This window comes from Leuciscus leuciscus, assembly GCF_965113295.1.
Source record: "Leuciscus leuciscus genome assembly, chromosome: 18".
NCBI lineage: Eukaryota > Metazoa > Chordata > Actinopteri > Cypriniformes > Leuciscidae > Leuciscus > Leuciscus leuciscus.
This window is the reverse complement of record NC_138742.1, coordinates 8,894,718-8,916,139: the sequence shown is the minus strand read 5'-3', so window position 1 is coordinate 8,916,139 and position 21,422 is coordinate 8,894,718.

Below are 21,422 nucleotides of genomic sequence, written 5' to 3'. Positions count from 1 at the left end.
ATCAACTAAACCAAAGTTTATTTTACCTTGAAATATTAACAATAATTTAAAAGATATGCGTATGTTTACTCAACATTTATCAGCAAAAACATGTCACATGTACCACGACCTGAAGGTTTAGTTACTAAAAGGCCTTGCTTGAAAAATATATACTGTCAATCAAATCACAGAAGGCATGTAGTAGATTGTGTATAAAAGGTTTTTCAGCAATCACGATCATGTTGACCATTTTCAAAGTCGTGTATCAAATATGACATTAGCTTTAAAGTAAAATGTTACCAAAATGTGATTTGGTTCTTTGTTGGCATTGATGGTTCCATAAAGAACCTCAATAGAAACTAATTTGCATAAAAGGTTCTTAATAGTGGGAAAAGGTTCTTCAGATTATTAAAATGTTCTTCACACTTCTAAGAACTGATCAGTGAAAGGATGGAGAACCAGAAATGGTTCTTCTGTGGCGTCAGTGTGAAAACCCCCTTTTGGAACCTTAAGGAATTTTATGAGATGTATTAATAAATGAGAGATGACATACCAATGCACTATTCTTTGTGGTCAGTCAGTGTAGGCTGTTTGTTTCTTGCAGTGATTATGGCTTTTTCTCAGCCTTGCATTCACTATCATAATGGGTTTCCATTAGCATGTGTTCTAGAATAGTCTACATCATTAGCATAATTAAATTTCCTCTGTCCTCACGCACAACCAACTACAGGTCTCATTACATGACACAGCAGGTTTGAGACACTGTAATACCCTGTAGAGGGACAACATACTGAGAAAAGGGGAATATACTGATTTTGAAGGGAAGAAAGCTCATTTTGAAGGGAAACTCCTGGGCTTACTGGATAGAACTTCTTCTTCCTTAACTATTCTTTTAGTACTTGACTCTTAAAAAGGTTCCAAAATGGGGTTTTCATGCTGATGCCACAGAATAACTATTCAGTGAAAAGTTCTCAAAAGAACAATTTTTTCTTAAGGGGATAGTTCACCCAAAAATGAAAATTCTTTCATCATTTACTCACCTTCAAGTTGTTCCAAACCTGTATGAGTTTCTTTCTTCTGTTGAACACGAAGATATTTTGAAGAATGTTGGGAACCAAACAAGTTGATGGACCCCATTGACTTCCATAGGGTTTTTTTTCCTACTATGGAAGTCAATGGCAACCGTCAACTGACAAAGATGAACAAATACTGTAACAAATGCATTGCTCATTGTTAGTTCATGTTAGTTAATACATTTAACTGTTAACAAATGAGACATTGTAAAGTGTCACCAACATTTTTTATCTCAATTATATCTTAATTGTTTTTCCTAGTTATTCTCAGTTAAAATCGAAAAAATTAAGATTTGATTAAAAATATGGAAAAAAAAAACCCTGACAAAGTCAAGTCATGTATTTACATAGTCCTATATACAATACAGATTGTTTCAATGCATCTTCACAGTAATAAACAAGAAAATAACAGCATTAATGTTGCAATGCAATACAATTTTGTCTGTAGCAACCCAAAAAGACAAATGTGTTATTATTCAGCTCAATTTAGTTCAATAACAGTGTGAATGTTGCAAAGTTCATTTAGTTATGAAGTGAACTCATACTGAAGAGAAGTGTCATGTCAGTTCAGTTCATGTCGATGTTACAGAGTCCATCAATTCTGAACGGAATTTGATTTAGCTAAACATCAGCTCTACAGAAGACAATTATCATTATCCAGATGTCCAAAAAGTTTCAGAAGAGATCTCAGTAATGATTTAAACTGTGATCAGATTTCCAATCAAAAGTCAGAAACATTTCCCATCCAATTTCCAATAATTGTCTCATTTTATTTCTTCCAGCCAATGATATTACCATCTGATATCACCACTGGTTAACTGGTGATGTAACATGTGATCTCATTTGCATACAGGAAGTTAGGTTCACTGTTCAGAATTTCGCAGTCATCAAACATTCATGGATATCTGTGCAGATATCATCTATAAACCACTGATCAGTAGGAGGATGTCACCGACGGGACCTTTTGATGTGTTGTACTGATAGTCCCTGATGTATTACCCAACACTTTCACACGAGGAACGGATTCGCCCTTGTGCTTCACTGCTTATGTTCTTCTCTCATGTAAAGACTCTTCTTTAGAAAGTATTAATTGTGTGGAACGGGAAACACACCTTGTACATGACATCTTTCACACTTTCGCACACAGCGGCGAGGTGTTATTTGATGTTTTGATAATGACCGCCGAGCATAAGGGGCAAAGCACTCGCAGAAACAACTGAAGCAGAATCCTGATGACAGGTCTGTAGTTAGCACATAAGACATTAGAGACAGCACTTTTAAGGCTGAACAAAAACAAGAGATATTTTATGCTGTGCTTAGCTTGTTTCTATGGCAACTGTAAGCATTGTTAAGCAGGCCTTGAATAATGTACTTGACATAAGAGCTCAAATAAATGAAAAGAAACTAAAGTTTGGGTAATTTGATCAAGTCATGCTCAAACTTATTAGTGGTGCATCACATCTACTATTGCCCATACTTTGGTGTAATAAATCCTTTTTTTAGTTTATAAGACCTGGTGGACAATTTTCATTTTGTAAATGTTTTTCATATGACAATATGTGACCTGGGTCAACAAATGGGTCACATGGGACAATTTTTTTCAAAATTGAGATTTTTACACCACATGAAAGCTGAATAAATACGCTTTCCATTGATGTATGGTTTGTTACTATAGGACAATATTTGGTCGAGATACAACTATCTGAAAATCTGGAATCTGAGGGTGCAAAAAATCGAAACATTGAGAAAATTGCCTTTAAATTTGTCCATTTATGTTCGCGATTGCGCTGCATTCACTCACAAAAATAAATGTTTTATATATTTACAGTAGGAAATTTACTAAATATCTTCATGGAACATGATCTTTACTTAATAGCCTAATGATTTTTGGCATAAAAGAAAAATTGATAATTTTGACCCATACAACATATTGTCGACTTGTGACTGGTTTTGTGATCCAGGGTCACATATTTAAAGCAAATTTAAACTATTTCTTATTGTTTTTATTTTAGTACAGCATGATCTGGCTAAGCTTGCTATGTCGTCTTCTCATTGACAGAGCTAAGTTCCCTTCAATGGTCAGTCAGCAGTGAACTGTGATGGATCACTTTGAAAAACCCAAACTGATTATGCCCAGTATTTTGGGCATTGCTGTCATGGCTGGTGATAAAATCAATGGCTGACGAGTTCTGACCTACATCAATGCGTCGCTGTGCATCTTGTCTCTTTAGAGATTCCCAGAACAGTCGTCTTATCTTCCAAACATTGCCTTGGAACATTATTTCATTCAAAATCGAGTTAATTAAACCACTACTAGCATCTCGTCAACAGTTGCGTCCTGAAATAGCAGCCTGTTTGTGCTTTCCAATAAGTTGATGTCATTGAAACGCCGTAAATTAGCTTGTGCATGATGTTCGGTTTTTCCGAAAAGCACTGAAAAATGTCATCCGTCCCATTAGGTGGAGCTCAATTAGGGGAAAATGTTCTCTGCAGGTTCCTCATCATGACAATACGAGTAATCTCAAACAGCTTTCTTTTTGGACTCTTGTCCTTGTCGGGGGATCAGAAAGAAGCTTAGCTTTTAATTAGCTGCGGTTCTTTTAGTGCAGTGAGACGGACGCCTCAACTGAGGGACATACAAAGAGCTTTAATGATGTCCGACAAGTTTGTTTCCACTGGGGTCCAGGGATGATTAAAAGCTGCGTACCAGCGCTTCATTAAAACACTGAGGTTTGATTAAAGGCAAAGCCACAGAGAAAACATGCTTGCCCTAAATGACTCTCAATTAGCCCACCTTCACACCTGTAAATAACAGTAATGGTAGAGTTCACTTACTTTTCTTTGCCATCACCTCTGAAGCTTTGTGGAATTAAGCAGTGCTTAAAAGTTAAGTTCTATAGAAGTTAAGTTTTAAAATCTATGGCATAATGTCAGTTCACAAGGAAAATAATTTGGACTTGTTTATATATATGTTGTTATTGTTAAAGGTACACTATGTAACTTTTGGTTGTCTTGCAGTAAAAAAAACAAAAAAACACATGCATTTTGCAGAAGAACATTGTTTTGGTTGTGCTTGCGGATGAATATGACCCTTCACAATAGATAATGTTTTACAATGAACTCTGTTAGAGAGCTACATATAGCGAAATATATCTGTTCAATAAAATACCTGTAACATTGGCAGTCCGTTTTGATTTCTGTTCTTGTCGGTGTCTGGTTATCTGTTTATTAGTTCAGTTTAGTCTTCCTCCGCCCCTGCCTGTTTGTTTCTATGGTTACATATTGACCTCTGTCGTGTTGGTTGAAGCAGAGGAGGAAGCAGGATCCATGTGCAGCAGTCTTTTTATTAAATAAACTCAAAACTTCACAAATACAGACTCGGACTCAAGAACAAGACTCGGGAACGGCACAACCAACATAGTACAAAGTTAAGAACTGACAAAGACTGAACTAGACACAGGGCTTAAATACACAAACAAACCGGAGAGCTAACAAGATGAGACAAGACACACCTGAACAGAACTAATCAATATGTAACCATAGAAACAAACAGGCAGGGGCGGAGGAAGACTAATAAACTAATAAACAGACACAGACAAGAACAGAAATCAAAACGGACTGCCAGTGTTACAATACCTTAGGATACGTTTACACGTGGCCGGTTATTTTCATAAACGGACATTTCACCCTCTCCGTTTTCAGAAAAGTGTTAGTTTACACAAACCCGTGTGTATATGCTGTCAAGAGCATGCCAAACCTGTAGGTGGCAGTGTAACGAGAAGCTCAAGCCAATGTTAGCCAATCAGAATCCCGAAAATATAGGTCGCACCTTTGACGCAGTGCAAGTTCTGTCGCATACTGTGACGTCGACTGCCTAAAACTCAGTTTTTCTCAGTTTACATGCAAACGTGCCAAACAAGAGTTTTCCAAAATCTCCACTCTGGCCGGAGTTTTTAGAAAGAATCGTTTTCAGAGGCGAATTCTCCGTTTGCGTGTAAACGAGGGGCACAACCGAAGGGAAATGTCTCCGTTTTTCAAAATAACCATACGGGGTTATTTTTTTGTAAACGGGGCCTTAGTCAGTAGAGCTGTAATCGGGCCTTAAAAGTTCGGCCCGAAAAGGCCCGAGCCCGACAGAGTTTGGCCCGAGCCCGACAAGTACATTTTGATTGACAGCTTTTTAAAAGCCCGAACCCGTTTACAGCCCGACTGTCCAAAAGGCCGTCTATCAGCAGTGATAAGAGTGTCGGAGAATAGCGCGGACACGCGCTTCACACCGCGAGCCGGCACACGCACCACTCGGCGGAAAAGGGAGAGAAAGGAAAAAAGAGACTGCGCCGCACGCACACAGCTTTGTCTTTCGTAAAAAAAAGGAGTAATTTATACATTTTTTAACATCATTTATTCATGACTAACGGAGGCTAGAGGCCACTTGGAAGTTGGAACAAAGAAATAAAATAAGTCCTCCAGAGACCAGCCTCCATTTCACCTCCTCAAGATCCATTTTCACGCTAATCTAAACACATCACCTGACCGCTCATTTACCACGCAACCCGAAGCGCGAGCCCGAGCCCGGCCCGAGCCCGTGTAAAATAATAGAAATTAAGACCGAACCCGACCAAACCCGTCGGGTCCCGTCGGGTTCGGGCAAAGATCTTCAGCTCTATTAGTCAGCCGTTGAGTAATAAAAACACCATCTCTGCGTCGCTTTTACAATATTTCAAATCCCTCAGTTCTCGCCATCTCAGAAATGCAAAGCCAAGGTTGATTCTTGTTTTATTACAAGCTCTGTCACGTTCTCTTTTTTACAGCAGACTCTCCTCTATTTGGCTTCTTTTTTTTCTTCTTTTTTTTTTTTAAATGGGTGATTCTCTGGAGGTTTTAGATTTTGTTGTATATTTCACCAGCAGGTTTTTTAGAGGGCTCTTAGCAGCTGGAAATAGTTGACGAATGGGAATGCTTTCACCAGATATTATAGACCTGCTTGATTGAAATATACATGACTGACAGCGTTTCAAACTTAAAAACACATTGGTGAACACAGGGGTGATTGCAATGTGATGTTCTTTATTCATAATTAAAGGAACCCTTTTCCTTTCACAGTTGGGATCTTGCTGTTAATAACGATTGCCATGGCTGAATTTGTTAGTGGTTTGTGACAAAAAACGTTTACGCTTCACTGATTTATGGAAGATCTGACCTGCCTAAACAGCTCATTAATACTTTGACCGAAGAGTTATTCATTCTAAGAGAGCTAAGAGGCTGTGCTGTACGCAGTGCACTGGCCGATGTCAGTTTTTTTGAGCTCCTTGTATCGTTTAGTAAAAATATACTAGCAAACAGCTTTATCTGTAAATGGATATGCTACTGAAATTTTTATCTTGTTTCTAGGCAACCATTTTATATGCAAGAGCTAAAGCCTTTTTTGACAGAACACTTTGAAGAGCCCTTTCCTTTTAAGCGAGTTCTCTCAATAGCCTCTATGTATCATGTCTTTGAGGAAACATTCACATGGGTTATGACACCAATGAAACTTAGATATTTGATTTGTCCCATTGATCCAAAGGCCATTTTTGGTCAAGCAGTCATCTATGTAATGTCAGGTCAGGGGGAAAGTTGTGGTGAACCACAGATGAAGAAGCTTGATTTGGCTTACAAGGATAAAAAAAGATTTAACAGTAGAATGTTTCAGAAGGACCATTTTCTAGCCAGCCTTCTGATTCTTCATTCTGGAGCTTTATGTTCCAGTACTCATTCCCTTTTATTATATTAAGAAGGTCGTCTTCATGAAAATCACATGAAGGAAAATAAATCTGCACTTTGTAATAAACCCCTTAGGTTAAGAAAACCATTACAAGTATAACTAAAAGTGAAGGTTTTATTAACTTTAGGGTTTGCTGCGGAGTGCAAATTTATTCACCTTCATGTGATTTTCAAGTGGTTTAAGCACTATACTTCAAGTTATCTGACATAATGATAGCTTTCTATGAAGAATTGAACACAATTCAAGTTGTTAACCACAGAACTCCTTGATGAAAAGCACCCTGTGAAAAATAAATACACTAACATGTATTTGAAGTATACTACAAATACATTTACATATGCATGTACTTAATATAAATACCCTGCATCATATAAATACTAAACTGTACTGTACTACTATGGAACAACAAATGTTGAACTTAATGCACTTTACTTTAGGAAATAGTGCTGAGGTCCAACTAAAGATATACTTAAGTATATTTGATTGTGCTAAAGTGGAACTATTGCAAGTATACTTTATGTAAAATATTTTGCTTTTAAAGACTGATATTATACAGAGATCATACTATCCTTACTAATAGTGATATTAAAACACATTTGTGGCTTAATATTAAGAAATGTGTATTGTTCAATAAAGAGGTACTCCAAATAAAGTTTAATTATAATATTTATATCAGTAAGTCTCAAGTGATACGTCAGTAAATATGTTAATGGATTTGTAGTATAATTAGTATGAAATCAATGTATTTTAAATGCATTTTGTATAGGTTTTTTTTCACTAGGGCAGCGATGAACCATTTTGTTGGATTGGATTGCAGCCCACTGGATTGGAAGATGAACAATGCCTCAAAAAAAAATAAAAAATGAAACATAACACACGTCGAGACAACTTTGATCAATACTTTTGATCAATCTTTTTGAAGTTTGAAGGCCTCAGTCCCTCTTGTAACTGCACTGAAAAGTATTTCGAACGAAATTTTTGCTTTTGTGTTCCACGGAAGAAGCTTGAAGCTTGACGTTTCGAGAAAGCTCTTTCCATGTTTTGTGTGCAACATGTTCAGATGGTTCAGGAATGGTTTGTGGGCGGTACGTGGGCATGCCGCCTGAGGCTGAGACTGGCTCCAGGTCTGCTAAGAAACTGTAAAACTAAATTTCTTGAACAATACTGAAAAAGAAATTAGGGCATATTCAAGGCTATAGTAGATTTGAGGTAACATGTATTATAATGCTTTATTCCATTCGCTACATAATTAAACAACAGCTTATCGGTATCCGTGAAGCATGTTTATCAAGTGTTTTCCCATGAGCCAGAGCCGTGTCAGTGCATTAACACTGAATGTCTGACTGATCAGATGGGCCACAGAAAGGCTCTAAATGAATTATGTTGGACTCATGAATGAATACATTGGGCTTTATTCCTGCAGTGGCTGAGGATCAAGTGTCCGCACGATGCTTTTTAAGAATGCTTCATGTTATTTGATAGATTATTGTTAATTTAGCAGCCCGGTTGTACTATTGTTGTCAATGCAAGAAATGATGCCTACAAAAGGAAAGTTTCCAGTCAACTTTAAATGATCGATGTAGTTTATTGTTACAGGTGTTAGATGACACTACTGTTTACTGTTTAGATAAAAAGGTAACTTCTTATGTAACAGAGTTCACTCAAGTTCACTTTTTGTCTGAAGTGATTCACAGCACACTAAATGCCGCTTGATACAGAAATAATCATAAAATATATATTGTATAGAACATTTAAGTGTGTAAATTTTTAATAATTGCAGTGAGACTGTGTCTACACCAGACTTGAGCGAAAAAGAACCCATTATAATCAGTGACGCTGTCTACACTGGATGTGTATGCAACGCGAGAAATCCCAGACAGTAAACTAAAACGTCTATTTCTGACGTACTCCAAGTGCTCGCGCTACTTCTGACACAAAGAACAATAGATTTGCAACAGACACTTTGGACAACCCATGGACAACCTCAAGCTGTTGCGACGCGACAAAAGCATATAGAACCCATTAAAATTAATTGATGCTGTCTACACTGGATGTGGCGCGACACAACAAACTCCCATCTATAAACTGATGTCCCGTTCTATTTGTGATGTACTTCAAGTGCACACGCTACTTCTGATTCGAAGGAAAAATATGCAGTGGTCGCTTTGTCATGTCCAGCCTCTAGCTGTTCAAGCACAGTGTGATGCGACAACTGTCACATCCAGTGTAGATGGTGTAATCATTTGAATAATTTAGAATTCTTTTAGTTTAATTCCAAAAAGAATCATTCTGATTCGTTTAGTGGCTATTTTTGCAACGTTTGCCAGTAGGTGGCGACAGTTGAGTGAGTTTGGGGGTATTATGAGTCATTCACGCAAACGATTCGTAATAAGAGCTGATTATTTTACGACCTAAACAAATCTCATTATGCTTCATTAAAATGTACTAATCTACTAAGACTCAAAAAGAGTTTAAACATTGAAATAGTTTATCCACCAACTGACAATAATGCATATCTGTCAACTGCTGGGCATGACTATCACGACTTTTATCAAGCTATAGAAAAAGACAATAAAGCTAACCTAAATAAAGTATTATTTCCACTAATGTTGTTATGTCAATGTACTTGCGTGTGGCATCTGCGATGTTTATGCATTCATAATTCTTCCGTGCCCTTTCTCTCCTTGTGTGCATGAGATTGATTCATTTGAGAAACTGAACGAACGATGCTTCCCCTTATTAAGTGAGCTCATTCATCAATGAGATCATTGAATTTGTGAAGACTCAAATCTCTGACTCGTTTAGTGAAGTGTTCTAGAGGTCTGCACCCGATCCGATTTTAGTGGGATTTAGCGGGATCAGTCGGGTCGGGAAGAAAATCCTTCTAAAGCTGGGGCCACACCAAAAGATATTTAAAAGATTTTCAAAATGTGAGAGACCACAAAAATGAGGACAACAAATCTATGATTTAACAGTTTTGCTCCTATAGTGTGTGTGATGTGCCACGATGTGAAGAAGTTTGGGTGAAGACTGCGGGAGCATGGACTTTACATGCTGTTATGCTTCCGTCTTCTGTCAGTTTGCTTTCTGATTGGGTATCGTTTCGTTCCACCTGACAATCAACAGAGTACGGGCGCGTTTGTCCTCGGGGTTCCCCCCACACATCAGGATTTCTGATCGTAAATATTCAACATGTTCATTATTACGAGCAGGTTCGGTCACTCTTAACACACCTCACACCACAAGAGAATCTGATAAGATAATCTGTAGTACCATTAAGATAATCGGGACTTGATTGTCGGAAGAGGAGAAATCGGCCCGGATATCAGGTGCAGAATAGAACCTCTAGTGTTCGTTCAAGTGGGTCTAACCAATGAAATGCTCCTTCTTGACAGTCTGCACTCAAATGCTATTGATTTTGCTACGGTCAATATTTGATAAGTGACAAATTACAGTAAAATACAGATTTTTTCACGAATGAAAAAAACATTAAAATCTAACATCTATAACCTCAGTGGCAATAAATAAATATTAATGCACAAAAACGAAAGATAATTCGACTTTTATTCATTTTAATTCACAGTTTTAGAAAGGATTTTAAGATTATCCAAGATTATCTTCACAGTGGTCTGTAAATACCTCACTGTGGGCTGTAATTGGGATAGTGAGAACTGGACTTACCTGATGTCGATCTGCTGAATGAATGTGGAAAAGAAACATGGTGAGTACCATGGCAACCAACAAGGTCACAGATGGCAAAACTTAAGAGGGAATTGGCATCACTTCAGGCGTTCACAGTAGGTGGAGGAACAGAAATAAGAATCAAGAGAAGTAGGGACCAATGGGTCTACAGGAGGGAGGAACAATACAAAAGGTGCAATGGTGGAACCCAAACTTGCGGAGGTTTAAGTAGTGGCACATTGACCTGAGCGGCAACTGCAAGTCAATTTGGAACAGCAATTTTCTTTCTACACTACAGAGGACGGGATAGAAAGGGAGCAATATTTCAGACAGGAAGGTTAAAGCGTCCCGCTGAGAGCTGCATTGGTTTTAGAATGAGAGGAACAAAAGCTAGAGATGTAAGAGTCTCAAGTAGTGATTCTCATCTTAGCTCAGCGAATTGGTGCAGCTCCAAAGTGGCAAAGAGGTTTACGGCATGCAGACCTACGGGTGGGCGGCTGGAGTTTGCAAAAAGCCATGTGAGCTAATTCTAAAGTTGAGCTCTTTGGCCTGAAAATGAAAAGTATTATGTACCATATGTACTGTAGTCAACAGTTAGATAATACTCTCCAAAATACCAAGCAAAGCAGTGGCAGCATTATTTTAAAGGTCCATTTTTAAGAGGGGTATTGAGAAGTTTGCATCTAACTCTTAACAGTAGAACCAGTATCAGTTGTCGACTGGTGAATATCCACGACCTAAATCACAATGCAAAATCATACTGTATAAGAATGGCTTGGGAAAAGTAAGCACAGAAAGAGCTCTGAATGTAAATCCAAAGTATTAAAATTGCTGTCCACTGGCTCGACTGGAAGTGTAAAAGGTGGCTGCTGTTTGTTTGTGGCTCTCAGTGACTGACGTCTGTCTAAGGGAAGGGCAGTGGAATGGGGAAAAGAACGCAAGGTCTCGAGATGCGGTTTTAAAAAGTTGAACTTCTTTTAACTTGAGCGCCGTGTTTTTAAAACGAGGTGTAATGCGTGAAACATCACATGTCCGTCTAGCGCATGTTTACATTGAAAAACAGTGGAATGGAAAAACACGTTCTGTGTGAACGGCCCCTAACTCTGTGATGTGCCATACGTGGAGGTATGGAAATCCATATGTTGACAGGCAGGTAGGACATCCTATCTTTGCATTCGGTCCGAATGCAATGATTGGATGAACATTTTATGGTCCTATGCCTTCCACATACACTGTACGATATACATATAAATACGTTTAGACCATTTACCCTAGTGATTGCTATCAAGAAGTGAAGAGACTTTCAACCAGCATAACAAAAAAACGTTTCTGGAACAAATCGCCTACCCTGCCTTTAAGTTGCCTACTTTTTGCAACAACAAGCTACGAGTCACGAGTGCACCTATGCTTTCTTAAAATACTGCCTCCGTAGGCAGCACACTAGGTTTCGTAACAGCTTATATCTCCCATATACACCGTTAGTGTTCAGATTTGAAAATAGCAGCTCCACAGAGAAGACTTGCATGACCTTTTTCATGACAAACTCTGAGCTATAAACTTTATTGTTAGTGCAAAATGATGTAACAGAAGACAGCAGAACGATCTTTAGATAATACGTGAACGCGAACGGAAACAGAGTCTAATCTGGCTACATTACACTATCTGTCACGGTAAATCAAAATAAAGACAAGGATACATCACAGATTACATGTCTGTGAGACACATGCTTCATGCTTTGTGTGGGAGACTCGCTGAGCCACAATAAAAAAATAAACACGGCCTCATCTTCCCGGCACAGGCTGTCGCTGAAGCGTGAGAGGCTGTGGGGTTACTATGGCAACAGTGCTGGCAATCCATGTTTTGTTACCCTGTTTTACAGCTATCATGCCAAGAGTATGTCACCATGTGTTATCAGAGCTTCCTATAGGGACAGAGTCACAGATTCTGTAGAAAATGCACATGAGGGATCATCTAGCAGAGGTGAGCTTGGATGATGAGTCTTTTATGGTTGAATGAACAGATGTAATGTAGTAATTATAAATATTTGGAAAAACTGTAGGTACTCCCACGTATAATTGTTGTGCTCATTTTCACCATCAGCAGGGTTAGCTAACCATGCTTAAGACAGGAGAGCCGTGCTGGTGGGACGACTTAGTGACAAGGTGACGGGTGTTTTTGGGTTGCTAGCTAAATTGGTTCAATCATATTTATAGCTAAATCATATTTAGTTAAAATGAATAAAAATCACCCATAGCTGGTCATCAGTTTTTTTTGTTTCTTTTAACCAATGAATACATTTTTGAGCCTTGCATCACAGTTTTCAAGCTAGTTATACTATTATACTATATTAATATTTTGGTCACACGAAGAGGGTCCAATTCTTACTTTTAACTACGAATTTGTCTCAATAAACTCCTAACTACTGCTTATTAATAGTAAGGTAGTAGTTAAGTTTAGGTATTGGTAGGATTAAGGCATGTAGAATATGATCATGCAGAATAAGGCATCAATATGTGCTTTATAAGTACTAATAAACAGCCAATATCCTAGTTATATGCATGCTAATAAGTAACTAGTTAATAGTGAGAATTGGACCCTAAACTAAAGTGTTACCAATATTTTTAATTAACATTTCTTTTTATATTTTCTATAGATTTAAGAAATGTTTGTCTTGTGCTTTTTTTATGCAACCCCATTTCCAAAAAAGTTGGGACATTTTGTAAAATGCAGTAAAATCAAGAATCTGTGATTTGTTAATTCACTCAAACCTTTATTTAACTGATAAAAGTATTAAGAAAATATTTCCAATGTTTTCACTGACCAATTTAACTGTGTTTTTGATGGCTGCAACACACTCCAAAAAAGTTGGAACATTCAGTCGAATAAGTGCGTGTTGTAAAATACTGTGATTAAATATGCACTTAGTTATCACCGAAGCTCTCTCTATTTTGCTGTAGAAACAGTTACACAAAATCAGTTTCGTGAGGTACCTTCGTGCGCAGGCAACAAATCAGCTGCATATGTTCTCGGACACTTGGTCTGAAAGGGAAGATTGACAACGGTTCTCCTAATGATTGGTAATTGAGTTGTAAAACAGATCTAATTGTGTCACAACATGTGCTGAAGGGGGTGACTCACCTCTTTACTGCCTTTAAAAAATACCTCTTGAATTGAATCAGGGATCCATGAAGCCACTGGACATAATGAATTAAATTCCACCTTCATTCTCTGCCTGCACTGTTGCTAAAACACGTCTCACAGAGCCAATTACAGTCACATTATGTGCTCCCTTCAAACCTAAAGCCTGTTTTTATCCTAATGAAGACTAGCAGAGGGTCTTATAGCAATAAATGACTTTTGACATTTTATCTGTAATTCGTAGATTCTCAGTGTCTCAGAAATCTCACTTGTGTCTAAATACATAAGTCATAAATACTATTTTTAAATGCTGTAATGTTTATTTATTCCGGCTATAAGATTTTTCTGTATTTAAATGTCACTGTGCAAAACAACTCAATTATATACAGTAAACAATTAATATATAATTTAAGAATTAATATAGACTCTAAATGCGGGGTTGTTTCAACCCATGTTTGGGTCAAATATGGACAAACCCAACATTTTTTAATTACATTTTCAAACCAACGGTTGGGTTTGTCCATATTTGACCCAAACATGGGTTGAAACAACCCAGCATTTTTAGAGTCTATATTTATTCTTAAAATATATATTGGAACAATTAAATACTAAAATATGTTTGACAATGAGTTTAGCCTGTTTGTTTAGACGTTAAAGAATTCTTTCAAATTCTTTAACAGGACATCGTCCTGTGGATCAAAGCAAACAGGGTTACAGAAAGTAAAGGTCCTCCTCAGTATTTTGTTCCAATCACCTGGATTTGCTAATTAGCACAGTTTTTCAGCCAGGAGATTGAACTAATTAGTGACATCAGCTGGCTGAGTTCATGGGTGGAATAAACATATAGCAGGACTTTTACTTTCTGACCCCTGGACTTTACACCTCTGCTGGGTTATGATGTCACATTTCAATCAAGCACACAGAGATGAGTATGAGAGTACAAGTATGAGTGTGAATCAAATTAATCTTCTGTTTGATCAAATCCAATTAAAAACTCGTACGCTTATAACTCGCTCAACCTCTGACATCTGTATAATGATTTATGTTCAGCTTAGATTTTCAAAGAGTTTTTGTTTTGGCTTCATAGTGTGATTTTTACCCTTACAAAAAGCATTATGATCGTATCTGATCATAATACCATGGCATTTTGATATATATAGGGTGACTTCAGGTTGATTGGGACATTTTTCCTAGTCATCTCATTGGCAATGAAGTATAATAAACCTGAATTCACCCAACATGGTAGTACCATATTCATATACCATGATATTTACAGTATATGGTGCCTTGAGTATTTCAAAGTACTTCATTATAATGGAAAAAACTGCATGTCCATGCTTTTTCCAGTGTACATTTCTGATGTACACTTTTTCCAGTGTACATTTCATATGTACATTTTCAAATTCTGATACCATGGCACTTTATATTAAGGTCAATAAAAGTTTTAAATGGGATTTAGCACATTGTAATATCTTGAACCTGCAGAAACTAATAATTTAAGTCAGTCTTTATGTTAATGTGTCAGCTGTAGTAGAATAGATGGGTTCAAATGACTTTAGTTGCTCAAAGAACAAAACAAAATGTATGAACCCTGAATTTATATTGTGAACTTAAAGGAACCGTATGTAAGAAATGTATTTCAATTAATCATAAAATGGCCCGCTTAAAATGGGGGGGATACACCGCTCTACAGTAATTTGAAAGTGATTGCAGTACCAGTTTTGGCCACAATCTTACATACGGTTCCTTTAATTAGTATTCTTGCATCACATGCACATATTGAACAGTACATTTTGAGTATAACTCATCCAACAACGTTTTGCTACAGACATGAATGGTGTGCTGTCACGTTTCTAAGGGTGTTTACACGACAACGATGTACTAAAAACAGAAAAGTTTATCCTTTGCGTTTTCCTTGCATTCACACGGATCCGCGAAAATGACTAAAAACGCTGTATCATTCATGCCAGGCCAGTAGTTGGCGATGTCACTTTGTAAAGAAACACTACGCACTTATAGACTGAACATATAATACGCATGCACATGACATCACTGTTTCCACAAATTTACATTTTTGTAGTTTACACAGAGACGATAACGGTATCATTTTCAAAAACTTGCATTTTCAGGCCCCTAAAACGCCGTTGGCGAGTAAATGACCGGTCAAAATGCATGAAAATCTTTTGCGTTTTGTGTTGTGAAAGCACATCTAAGCACAAAAATATCATTGACACATCATTACCTCAGTAAAATTCTAGGAGATGATTAGAAGTTAAGATACTAATGAATGTGTTTCAAGAAACCAATTAAATGTGATGCTATACTTTAAAGGCGGAAATCATTCTGAGTCTCCATTCAGTTTTATTGCCATAAGGCAATAACACATGAAATCTAATAGGGTGTGATACAGCGTGATCAATTTGGCTTTAGTGCACTACAGCAACCAGAGAAATCAACTCATCTCAAAACCAGAGTTTTATCTGTTTTTTATGTATATTGGTGAAAATACCAATTCTGAGATGTTTTTTCCAATTATTTTCAGCCAAACAGTTCAAGATGCTTTAACCAGGCACAAGTCTGCTGTCACGTAATGCCTGGTTAGATCAAACGGGCTCATTTGCAAATATCTGACATGACTTTAGAATCATTGACATTTATACCTTTTTAAAAGAGGCAGAGAGGTGAGCGAACGATCTGTAGAGTGGGTGGAGAGTGTTTAACTGTGCAACCCTCTCAGAAGCAAATGGGAAAATGATGATTTTTATCACAATAGCACTCTAGTTATTGTGTGATGACCTGTGCTGTTGTTGGAAATGCATCAAGGAGAATTAATGATATGACAGGAGCATCATTCTGATACCTCCTACGGATCACTGCCAACACAAACGGTGCACTAACTAGGACAACTTCCCTTCTCAACACACATTTCCATAGCAACCACTGTGGAACTTTCAGATAAACATGGTCCCAAAGCGAAAATCAGTCTTTTACGGCAATTAGTGCCATGATGCCTTGCAACAAAGCAGAATTTAACCTTTTCATCAGTATTTGAAAGAGAAAGATATATGGTTATTAAGGAAATAGCAAGTGTATTATAGTTTCTCCGGGGAGCAAAAATGTATGACCGTTTTAAGTTGTTCAAGTCAAGAAACAATTTACTCACCCTCATGTTGTTCTAAACCCATATGATTTTCTCTCTTTTGTAGAAGGTGAATTTAAAGAATATCATGGCCACTATTTTTCATTTCATGAAAGTGAATGAGTACTGAGGGGCTGCTAAGATCCAAAATAAAAATAAAAGTAGCCAACATTAAAAAGCACCATAAAAGATGTCCATACGAGTTGTATGCTATATTCCAAGTCTTTTGACTTGGCTCTAAAATGCTCTAAAATAGACTACAAAAGTCATATTAACTACAAAAATAGCTGCCGACTGTAATGTAAAAGAAGGTTTTCAACATAGTGAATGCTGTGGCTATCTAAAGGTCAAAACTAATCGCAAAACTTTTCTGGCCTGTCACAGCCACTGGTTTCACGTCTGGTTCTTGATTAAACTAATGATTCATTTGATTTAAGAAAAGTCATTTTTAAAATCGTTTGGGTAGACACTGAAATACGTAAAATAAGTAAAACATGAATTCATAGGCCTACCTTTATTCTGTATATTTTAATCTTCGACTGTTATTTTACAGGCATGTGTAATGGAGACCAGCTAGCAAGAGCTGTGTAAGACCTCACTCCCTTGGCCTCACTTTAGCATCCTTGTTAGCGCCCGCCTCGCATGCAGTAAACGCCGGTTCGAATCCCACTCAAAGCAGTGTGAGTAGAGCCGGAGGGGTTCCACTGGTGCCGTGACCCGAACGGGAGTAAGGTTTAGGGAGGTGAATGACCCGGACGGCAGTGAGGTTTAGGGAGGTGAGTGTAACAGAGGCCAGCTAGTAAAGAACTCTGCAGGTAAACCTCACTCCCCTGGCCTCAAGAGTCGCATTATCGATTGGTGTTAGTGGCTTGTGACCAGCTGAGCCTCAAGGACGATCTCAGCATTGCCTGAACCACGGCACTTATGCATTTACATTTTACATTTTACATTTTACATTATGGTTAGTGATCATGCCGAGGTAGTTCATGGCAGTATAGAACTTCCCTGGGAGGACTAGGTGGTGCTTGTACTTCTCCGGGAACTTCCAGACAAGTGGCAGAGCCTTCATGCACATGCCCAGTTTGAAGGTGTTGATGGTGTACTTCTGACCGACCTCAGCTGTAGCCTCCTCAGACTGTCCTAATGTCCTATAGTCCTCAAAAGTCCTGTTTGCTAGCATGAGTCAAAGGAGCCAACCACCATGTCTCTACGATGTTCTGATGCAGAGATATAGGTCTTGCTAAACAGTTGCTAGGGTACTGTTTAGTTGCAAGGGAGTGGCTTGATAGCTTCATGGTGATCCTGAGAGACCACTCCCTTATCTCTATGAGAGTTATGTTCAATACAAAATTCCTATGCACTTTTCCATAGTAAATATGTATGCGTAATCCCTGTTTCATGGGCTGTCACCATTTTATGTCTATGGGGCAACTTTGGGCAGCTCTTGCCCCCCAGGGGTACAACTTACACCCCATTGTGAGGTATGTTCTTACAGAGCATGCCAGTCTCTTCAAATGTTGTAACCCATATGTTTCTACGAAATCCTCGCTCAGAGCTATGACTCGCCAAAGTTTGTTGCAATGTTAAGTCTATGGGATTTTTTTACCCAATTTTTTTTTTTGCTCGCCAGGCGAACATCGTACGCCTGATCGCTTATAAAAGATATAGCACACATAGCCTCAATAATCCGCACAATTTGACGCCTCATTCATGGTTCTATGACAAACATGACTAATGCAGGAAACTATTGCGAAACAAAATAGCAAAAGTTACATCGTTATGAGCCTAAAATTTGTTATTTGCCTGTTTTTCACCAATAAAGAGTGGTTGTACCATGTCAATGACCTTTTCCATTTGATTCCTGGTGTCATAATTATATGAAAAAATGGGTTCATTTGTCTTTGTATGTTGTGTTGTTCAGGAGATATGAAAATCTGTATTTTTCGCCACTAGCGCTGACATCACTTCAAGATGGCCGCCAAACGAACCCCATGGGACATTAGATGACCTCTGCAACATCAATAATTCTTAACTAGACACCATTAGGGTCTCAAAAAACTGCCAAGCGGGTAAATGGGAACCTATTTCTCCTGCTAGACTAATATAAATACCAGAATATAAATGAAATTAAAACAGGTTTGGAACAACAATAAGGGTGAGTAAATGATTTAAAATTTTTGGTGAACTATTCCTTTAAAGATGCATTCCTGTTGTCCTTTATCCAATAGTAACACGCAGTTAGCAAAACAGGTTACACTTTATTTTAAGGTGTCATTGTTACAGTGTAATTATATATTTAATACTGAGTAATATTAAGCAACTACATGTACTTACTATTGGGTTAAGGTAGGATTAGGATTTGGTTGAGGGTTAATTGCATGTAATTATGCATAATTTACTGTTATTACTATGGTAAGTACATGTAACATGTAACAAGGACACTGTAAAATAAAGTGTTACCAAAGGTTTCATCCGATCCACGTGGCTCTTGAGAGCAATATCATTCAGAGCTGAGGCTCGTGAGGCTGTCAGCTTAAGTGGAGAATAATTAGAACACATGGCTTTGATGCAAAGCTGAATTATTTGCATAGAGAAAAGGCACCAATTGGGGCTTTTGCTCACATCTCTGCCCCAAGATAACACTGAGCGCATCTGTTGCCATGGCAGCCAACTGTACCGTTAGCACTTTTATGTCTACAGAGTGGCCAAAATAATGGAGAAGTGGATGCCCGGCCGCCACACACGCCGTTCACGCTTCAGACCCACTGAGCAGCTAAACATCATCTGCTTGTGCTCTAATGAGATGCCAACATGCAATAACACTTTTGTTTTCTTGTTTTTTGTCCCCCAATGTGTTCATTTTCTGTGGTGCTTGAGGCCTGGGAGATGCACTGCATTGTTATAATGGACTCTTTTCACATTTCCGGGGCTCTCAGAAGCAAAAGTCGTCATAGATGGGTAAACTTTAAAGCGGTGAACGGGAGATGACAGCAAATATAATTTTTGTATTTCCATTTGCTCTAATAGAAAAAAAAAAAAAAAATCTGTGATTGTGTTTTGATGCCTTTTTTTCCAAAAGAGTGGGAAAATATAGAGAGATTGATTACGGCAGTCAGAAGAGAGAAAAATTTACATTCTCCGTCACTCGCTCAGCCATTGTATAGACCTTATGTAGCCCCGCCTCTTTTCAGCTCTGCTCATTGTGTTCTGGCTTCCGGGTTTGTATTTCCACAGCATGAAGGTAAGATCTTACAGATTTATGAACGAACCACTGTTTTAAAATCTTCCCGGTCTACTAACATTTGTTATGACATCTGCTTCAAACATTACAAAGCTCATAATAACTTTCGTTAACTCTACAATAAGTAAATCCACTTCACCAGCTAATCACTCTTCGACAGCGATGCCATAGAAATATACAGAGTATATATACGGAAGCATTTTTTACATTCATTTCTCCCATAGGGATTTTTAAAAAGTCTTTGTTAAAGAGTTATAAGCCATGAACCAAACCAATCAGCAATGAGGTGAATCACAGCATTACAAACTTTGATTTGAAGCAAAAAAAAAAGTATTTGAAAATCGAAAATGACAAAATGACAAAGGTACAAGACTGTTTAGCGAGGGAAAGAACTACAATCCCATGAAGCTTTGCAAACAGCACAATCAAATTAAAAACGATGGATAAATAAAGCTTCTCGTACAAATGTTGATTATATATATGTTTATTGCAATATATATATATATATATATATATATACAAATATTTAAGTATTTTGAGAGCTTAGAGAGATTGACACGATTACATCATTCGTAATGCTTCATGGGAGTGGGTGGAGCTAAATAGCTATTTTGGCAGGTGTTGCTTTTTTCAAATCACTGATTGGTGTCATTTTCTGTACAGCATTATGGGTAATGCAGTTATTCACTAGGAATTACATTGTTAAAGCTACACTGTGTAGGATTTTCTCCTATCTAGCGGTGAAATTGTTTATGACTACTGAAGGATTACAAATTTAAGAATCTATTTCAAATATGCTTCCGTACATAACATCATGGTAAAGAATCTTTTAAGGTTAAGATCTCAGCAAAGTTGCAATTCCTGTTCTCTCCTTATTGTCTTTAATGGCTCTTCGAGCCCCAGTTTCACTCAGACTGATGGGATTAGCACACGAATGATTCACTGAGAATCTCACCTTTTGTTCTGCAAATAGCTTTCGGACCCAAATGGCTCTTGGAGCCTTATGCTGATTGAATTAGGATTGGCCAGACCCTCACAGTCTAGGGTGTTACCTTAACCTGTATACTCATTTACATGCTTTGTTTGAATTTGTCTCCACCTTCAAAAGTCCCTCCTCCTAAAATGCCTATAAGATACCATGTACCGTTACATACTTTAGATTATGTTGGACGAAACCGCAGCCGCGCTCAAATAAAGAAACTCTTCTGTTGAACGCGATCCCAACTGTCTCCTGGTCTCTGCTTCGATAAAGAAAACTTTACAACACTACCAACTGAATATTACTTTTTAGCCCCTCCCATTCTGAGGGCGTTTTAACTACGGTGGCCGTATTATTTCAAATCTGCCGGCAGTCGCGAGTAATCTCCCCCTCGCATTCGTCACGGTGCCACTGAGTGTAAAAACGCG